The 7,767-nt window shown below is 38.4% G+C and overlaps 1 pseudogene; it reads right to left on the minus strand.

Annotated features, from left to right (window-relative positions):
- Positions 1–4,973: 4,973 nt before the first annotated feature.
- Positions 4,974–5,307, minus strand: LOC127218136 (60S ribosomal protein L37a-like; annotated as a pseudogene).
- Positions 5,308–7,767: the final 2,460 nt, after the last annotated feature.

Raw genomic sequence — 7,767 nt, forward strand, 5'->3', positions numbered from 1 at the left:
TGAGAACTAATGAAGTTTTCCTGATTTAATTTTTCTGTCTAGATAGGCCAGTATTCTCCAAGTTGGAATCCAAGAAGAGTGCCACCAAACAAGACTCTGTGGTAAGAATGGGAAATTGAATTCTACCCATGGATCCGTAACTAGCTTCTTGGTTTTATTAGAATAATGCTAGAACAACCTTGTGATATCAAAATATTAATACAATATACTTTTAATTTGTGTTAACATTTTCATCCTTGTGTTGTAATGTTCTGGAAATAGTATAAATCACTAGCTAAGTTTTGATTTTTTTTTAACTGCAATCCCAGCATTTGGGCATGGTGAGGCAGGAGGAAGGTAATTTCAAGGCCACTGTGCTCTATCTAAGAAGAACTTGTCTCAATAAACTACATAGGCAGAGGAAATGGCTTATAAGTTAAGAGTACTGGCTGCTCTCCATGAGAACCTCACTTTCATTCCTAGCACTTAGTGATGGATCACAACCCTTCTTCACTCCAGTTTCAAGTGATCTGTATCCAAGTCTATCCTTCCAGAACACTGAGTGTTTGTAGTATGCATGCAGACATATGTTCATGGAAAACACCCATTCCTGGGTGGGACTAAAAGAAAGAGACCATATATGTCTTATTTCAATAAGTACAACTTTTAAATGGACATCAAAGTTTCTGTACATTCTGTGCACTATTTCATATTTTCTACCTTCTAATCTTATTTGAATCTTAAAAAATATTTTAGATTTATAAATATAGCATTAATTTGGATCAAGTAGAAATTATAAACACCTTAACCATTTTCTTTTTTTTATTAATTTTATATAACCAAGTCCATTTAAATGAAAACAAATATTTATAGACAGTATTTGCGAATTTGGGTGTCGTTCTTTCCAAACTGCTTCCTGCTGGTAAGGGGTGCTGTTATGGGGGATTCTAAGAAGATGCAGAAATCCTGGCTGTAGTCTACATGGATGCTTTGTGCAGCTGCTTTGAATGTAGGATCACCTGGTACTCTGTTTTCAGGCGGTATGGCTTGATCAAACCACATTAGTCTGGAAGAAATCCACAGCTTTTCATTTTCTGTGGAAACAAAAATAGAAATCCTTCTCCCCAGTAATTTGTCCTTGAACTTAAATTTTGGAGTCAAAGCATTTTTTTATTTAATTAATTTTTTACATGTCTATTGCAGTTCCCACTCCGTCCCTCCCTTCCTCCCCGCCTTACATCCAACCTCCCTTCATTTTACCCTCTCTGCCCTCTCACTTGCACCCTAACCACCCTCCCCTCCCATTCCCCACCCCAATTCCATATGTAGGGGAATGCCATCCAGTTGGTGTCATGTACATCTAACAGGTCATGTGAAGTAGGGACTAGGGCTTCTCTCCTGTCTCTAGATTAAGACAGTTATTCCTCCATGGGGGATGTTTTAGCAAGGTCCTTTGGTGCAGCAGTGATACATCCTGGCTCCACTGTCTGAGGTCTCTTAGACTGCTCAGTCTTTCTGGCTGAGACCCATATTCAGGTGGGCCTGAGTCAGTCCCATGTTGGCTTCCCAGCTATAGTCTGGTGGTCTGTTAGCTCCTCCTTGTTCAGGTAAGCTGCCTCTTCCACCTGTGTTTCTGTCGCCTGGTCTTGTCCTCTCCATCTGCATTTGGGTTCTAGTTTGACTCAGTGTTTATGTATGGGTATTTGCTCCTGTTTCCAACAAGTATTCCATGAGGGTTCCATGGATAAGTTGTTGAACTCACTCTCAGTAAAGGACATTTATGGTAGCCTTTCCATGGATGCTCAAATTGTTAGTTGGTGGCAGTCTTGTAGTTCTCTAGACCTTTCTCTGTTCAATTTTATCTTCAAACCAATATTGGCTCGCTCTCTCTCTCTCTCTCTCTCTCTCTCTCTCTCTCTCTCTCCTGTCTTCTATTCTTAACTGGGCTTTATCTTCCTGGTCGCACGTGTTTTCCTTTCCTCCCCCTCCTTTTCTCCTACTTCTCTCTCCATTCACTGCCCCCGTTCCTGCCACTTCCCCTGTGCTCTGGGAGACCAAACAGCATCTTAACCATTTTCATTTCCTGTGTGTTTGATAAATGTGTAAGGTTATTTTTTTTTCTTTTTCTTAAATATAGGGTTTCAAAGTAGCAATGGTTCCAGTCATGGAAGTCACTCTATTCACAAGGCTAGCCTTGAACTGACAGAGATACACCTCCCTCTACCACCTGAGTTCTGGGATTCAATCCCTCTACCTCAACTTCCTGGTGTATATCTAGTTTAAAAAGTATCTGTTTTGATCTTCATGAACTATAATTTTGTTTGAGAGTGTGCTAGGTGTGTTACTACCATGCTTAAAGATTTCTGTTGAGTTCGTAAAATTACTTAGGACAGAAAACAAGGACATCCTCAACCCATGTGGTAGACTGAGCCTGTTACCATTCTTGCTTCAACATCATGGAATGCTTTCTTCTTTGCCTGCCACTCCCAGGAAAGGAGCTGTGAATCAAGGACTACACAGACTAATGATTGTGACTCTGTTACAGAAGGCAACATTTCCAAACTCTGGCCCTGCTGAATGCAAAGTGGATGTCCATGGCTTGACTCCTCCACTGGTGGCCAATGTTTCAGGCCCTAGAGATCATGGATGCCCTGCCATTCCACAGAATCCAAGAGGCTAGAATACACCACCACCTCATCCAGATGCTCGAAAGTATGTCCCATAAAAGGGATTTGCAGGCCCAAGGTTTCCTCCAAAGACAGGTAGGCTTTTTAAAAGGCCCTTATATGAATAAATATGTATCTGTGTGTTCCTTCAAGTCTGGTTCCTGTCACTATGAGAAACACTGGCCAGAAGCAACTTGAGGGAGAAAGGGTTGTCATGGCTCACAGGTAACAGTCCAGCAGCAAAGAAGTCAAGGTTTCACCTTGAACTAACTACCTTAGGGAATTTTGAATTTTAAATGTACTGTGATAGTTCAGAAGATCAGCAAATTTGCAAGCACTTTTTTTTCTCCTCAAGGCAGGGTTTTTCTATAGCTTTTGAGCCTGTCCTGGAATTCAATCTGTAGACCAGGCTAAGCTTGAACTCACAGAGATCCACCCATCTCTGCTTTCCAATTCTTGGATTAAATGCCTGTGCCACCAATATCTAGCTAAAACCGGTTTCAGGTCAAAATTATGCATATATCATTTTATAGAAATGTGTACTGAGGCTAATATTTACATTAATTACTGATATTTTGTCTTAAGATTACTGGCTAAAGTGTTTAAAAGTATTTCTTCTAGGTTGTTCTTCCCACATTATCATATTTAAAATCTAAGATCATATTAATTATTTGCTGAATTCATTGAAATTTCTTCTTACACTTACATTTTAAAATAAAAGTTATTGCTTTTACAGCATACTTTCCCCTTTGGAATCAGAAGTTTCTACACAATAAATCATGTTTTAAAGTAATAGAGAAGAACCAGCTTAGTTACCCCTTCCTGTTCTCTTCCCTCATATCTATTCTTAACCTTCCAAGAGTATGACATGTATTTTCTTTTGGAAGTTTTGTAGTTGTCCTTGTCATTACAGAAAATTTATTTAGGATATCATGCCAGGATCACTGATTTCAATGTTACTCTTGAAAGTTTTACTTCATTGAAATATGTTCTACAATATGTCTTGAGTGTATTCCTGAAATTGTTTGTGTTGTTCTTATGAATCCCGTGTAGGTAAGAAGTCCACTTTAAATATCAATATTATTTGTAAGATCAAATATTGTGGTGTGAGGTTTGTATACCAGTATGGGCTGTATTTTGTGGTTTACCGTGTGTGCCATACAGGATTTCAACCTCCACTGTCCTTTACTCATCTCTTGCAACAGGGTAGCAACTTCTGGGTTCTTCCCCTACCCTCTTTTGAGAAGTAGAAATGAACTCTCTCCATACTTGATTCTGCCTTCCAAACAATCTGCATCAGAACTTCCACAAACACAGGAGACCTGACCATTTCTATGGCGGTCATTTCTTCTCATTTTCAGTTCAAGATCACTTTTGTTACTTATGTGATTATATTGTTGCTCAAACTGCAGCTTAATGGAAACATATTGTCAGGATAGTAGTTTGTAGAAAAGATGATTTAAATAAGAATCTTATGAGTAAATCATTTCCACTTCATTTTATTCTGCATAGTGTATTTTACTTTGATTATGTCATCCATAATTGTGGAAGTTTTATACAGGTAATCTCATAATTGATGTATCTTAAACTCAAAAAGTTTTTTTCATTATTCCAGAAATGTGTTCACCATGATTGTAGGCTAAAGTAAAGGTAACTGTGTATTTAATCAAATGAATTTTAATTGATTTAAAGCATTGTTTGTCTTTGGTATTACTGAAACCAGCCAGTTTCCCATAAACCTTTTCCACTAAATTAGTCTTTTCACCTGTGCAAAAAATTAGTCCTTCAAAAGAGAATTTTGTGGGGCTGGACTGATGGTGACTCATTAGTTAAGACTGGAATCTAGTGCAGATAAGAGGACATGGTCTTGGTTCCTAACATCCGCATGGCAGTTCCAATCCCAGGGAATCCAATGGCCTCTTTGCCTACAATTTCACAATGTATGTATGTGGTGCTTACCATTACATTAAGTTCACAGATATTCATGAAGTATACCAACATGAATATAGTGTACAAGGCATTCATTGTTGCAAAAGGCATACATGTAGTGCACTAAGCATGCATGTAGAGCACAGGCATGCATGCAATGCTATGTACAATATGCTTGCCCATGTTATACAGCATACAAGGTATGTACCAGCATGTATGTAATGCTCTATACATGTATGTAGTTCATGGTTGTGAGTATATAGTCCAGAGGCATGCAAGTACACAAAATACTTGCATACATAAATTACAGAAAGAAAACTAAAAATAAAACAACATAAAATAACATAAAATATTTTCCTTTTTTTTAACGTAAATTAACCCATTTATTTGAGGCAGGGGTTCTCAAGCAATAGCATTTCTACTGGTCTTTCAGTTCCTTCAGTCTTCTGATGGCAGACTTCACTGTGACTGCAGAAGTAGTGTTGTATGTCCGGGCCCCACCTGCCACTGAATTCATGCAGGAACTACAGTGCCAGATGCCAACTGCTCATCTCATAATCTTGGTCTTGCCACAGAAGGAGCAAGTGTACTTGGCGTGCTGGCTGATTTCAATTTTCTTCACCATTTTCCGGAGGGAGGCACCATAGCGGGTCCCGTATTTCCCGATGATCCCGACCATCTTGACGCGTTTAGCCATGTAGCTGGAACCTAAGCCCAAGCCCGGAGAGCACATTTTTCTTTTTTCTTTTTCATTATTTCTTTCCTTTCTTTCTTTCTATTTATTTATTTAATTATTTATTTTGAGACATAGGACAGGGTTTTTCTTTGGCTTTGGAGGCTGGTCCTGGAACTAGTTCTTGTTCATGAAGCTGGTCTCAAACTCATTTAATCTGCCTGCCTCTGACTCCCAAGTGCATGGATTAGAGTCATGCACCACCATTGCCTAGCCAATATTTGTGGATTTTCTGATTTGAGTATCTTACAAAGTAGGCACCCTACTACTTTTAGTTAAATATAAATGACCCAAAATAAAGCAATACATTTTAAAACCATAAATATGTTTTATACTTGAAAGAAAGACAGGATATTGTCTAATTGTCTAATGAATTTCAGGATTTTCTTTTGTCCACTGACTAGTTTTAAGGTTCAAAACCAATGGGTGTGTGTGTGTGTGTGTGTGTGTGTGTGTGTGTGTGTGTGTTTGAGAGACAGATATACAGAGAGAGAGAGCATGCACAAGCAGGCACAGGCACACCCAATTCCATGCTGGATGTATGATGATTAGTTAATAGCTGTAAGATAATTTTTTTCTACAGTAGGTTATTTAGAGAGCTCAGGCTCTGAGGCTGACACAGTGAGTAATTCCCCTATATCCTGGCAGTTCTACTGACTGGTTTCTTATATAATTTCTTGATGGGAGATGCCATTATGTATATATGTTTCTCATACTGGTTAACAATAAAGCACTGTTGGCCAATAGGAAAGGAAGATAGGAGGGACTAGGAGACAAGGAGAAAAGAGGAAGTAGTAAGGAGGAGCCAAGATGGAGAGTTGGTAGAAAGCAGTATGCCAGCCGGCTCCCCGGTAAGAGAAATACATAGATCAGCAGAAATAGGTTAATAATTAAGATAGAGCTAGCCGATAAGACACAAGAAACCGGGCCAACAGAATTATATCTAATATAGAGTCTCAGTGTATTAATTAGGGCTTGTACGGCTGCAGGACAAGACCAGCAGCGGCATGTGAAAAAAAACCGTACTCCTTACAATTTCTGGTTCTCTCATTTTGACTATCTAGTTATTGATTTGTTTGTTTCTTAGAGACAGGGTTTTTGTGTGTGTAGCTTTGCTTGTCCAGGAACTTTGCTGTGTTGACCAGGATTGTCTTGAATTTGGAGCCATTCCTGTTTCTTGCCATGGAGTGCTGGAATTAAGGGTAGGAATCTCCACATATTTCGTTTTATTCTTAATGTGTGAAATGTTGCTTGTTTTCTGTGGGTTGGGTTGAGAGAGCTGACACCATGTGACTTTCCTGAGGCACCTCTTTCTGAGGTAGAGAGTTGAAGTGTCTTCAGACTGGTGTTCATGTTCTTGGTCTTGCATACTGATAGGAAAGGAGGGTGAGACCTAACTAATGAATTTCCCATCAGTGGGTTGAATCAGTGATTTTTCTCTGTTCAGTTGGATTTTGCTTAGGTGTCAAGGGACAGCATAAGAACTCATTCTCTTGCACAGAGCTGTGATAGTGACTAGAATGGTTCCCTAGTGTCATTGGGAACACTCAGTGGTCAGGAGGTTTTTCTGCTCCAGACAGAAAGCAAAGCTTTGTACTGAACACACTGTTTCCCCCTGTTCTGTTTCTACATTTTTACAATATGTATTTCTACCTCATCATTCCCATTTTATTCTTGACTGAGCAGATTTAAAAGAACTTACGACTGGTATTTATTTACAATAAAGTTTTATATTGAAACTTTTGTAATCTTGACATCATTATATCTCTGTTTCAACCTGCTTTGATTCTTTCTCTTCCTGGACCAGTATTTTACTGTCTGTTAGCTATTTCTATTCCCAAAATGCTATTAATTTTACCGTGCATGAAATCATGCATAATGGTTCTATATATGACCTAAAATTACAATTCAAGAAATCGAACTCATGATTTAAGGGCTAATTCTGGCCTGAAGTAATCACATACTAAATTTCAGTCCCTTTCTCTGTGAATCCTAGAGACCCAGTTTTATGCTATGTCATAATTTTCACTTAGCATCAAGACAAGAGCCTGAAAACACATTTAGATTCCCTTACACTTTGGGTAATTGAAGTAATAATGGGAAGGGTTAAGCTCAAGAAATTGAATCAAGCATTTCTTTTCACCAATACAAATGTATAATGATAGGTTACATGAGTAACATTCTCTGCTTCATCTGCCTTTAAAAACAAAACAGAAAAGCAATATATAATCCTTAGAAAGGTAGGCAATGGTAGATACAATGGAAAATATCTGTTCAGAAGTGATGTTAACAACTCTTCAGAGGATGCTGCCATGTGGCTTTTGTCCTTCAACTGCCTTTTAAAATATAGATTCTTGTACTGACAGCATATTGTATATTTATATAGATCCATGAACATATTTTTTAAATATTTTTTTTCATTTCACATAGAAACAACAAATTCTTCTAACTCTCCTTCTG

Source organism: Phodopus roborovskii, unplaced genomic scaffold (assembly GCF_943737965.1).
Source record: "Phodopus roborovskii unplaced genomic scaffold, PHOROB, whole genome shotgun sequence".
Classification (NCBI taxonomy): Eukaryota; Metazoa; Chordata; class Mammalia; order Rodentia; family Cricetidae; genus Phodopus; species Phodopus roborovskii.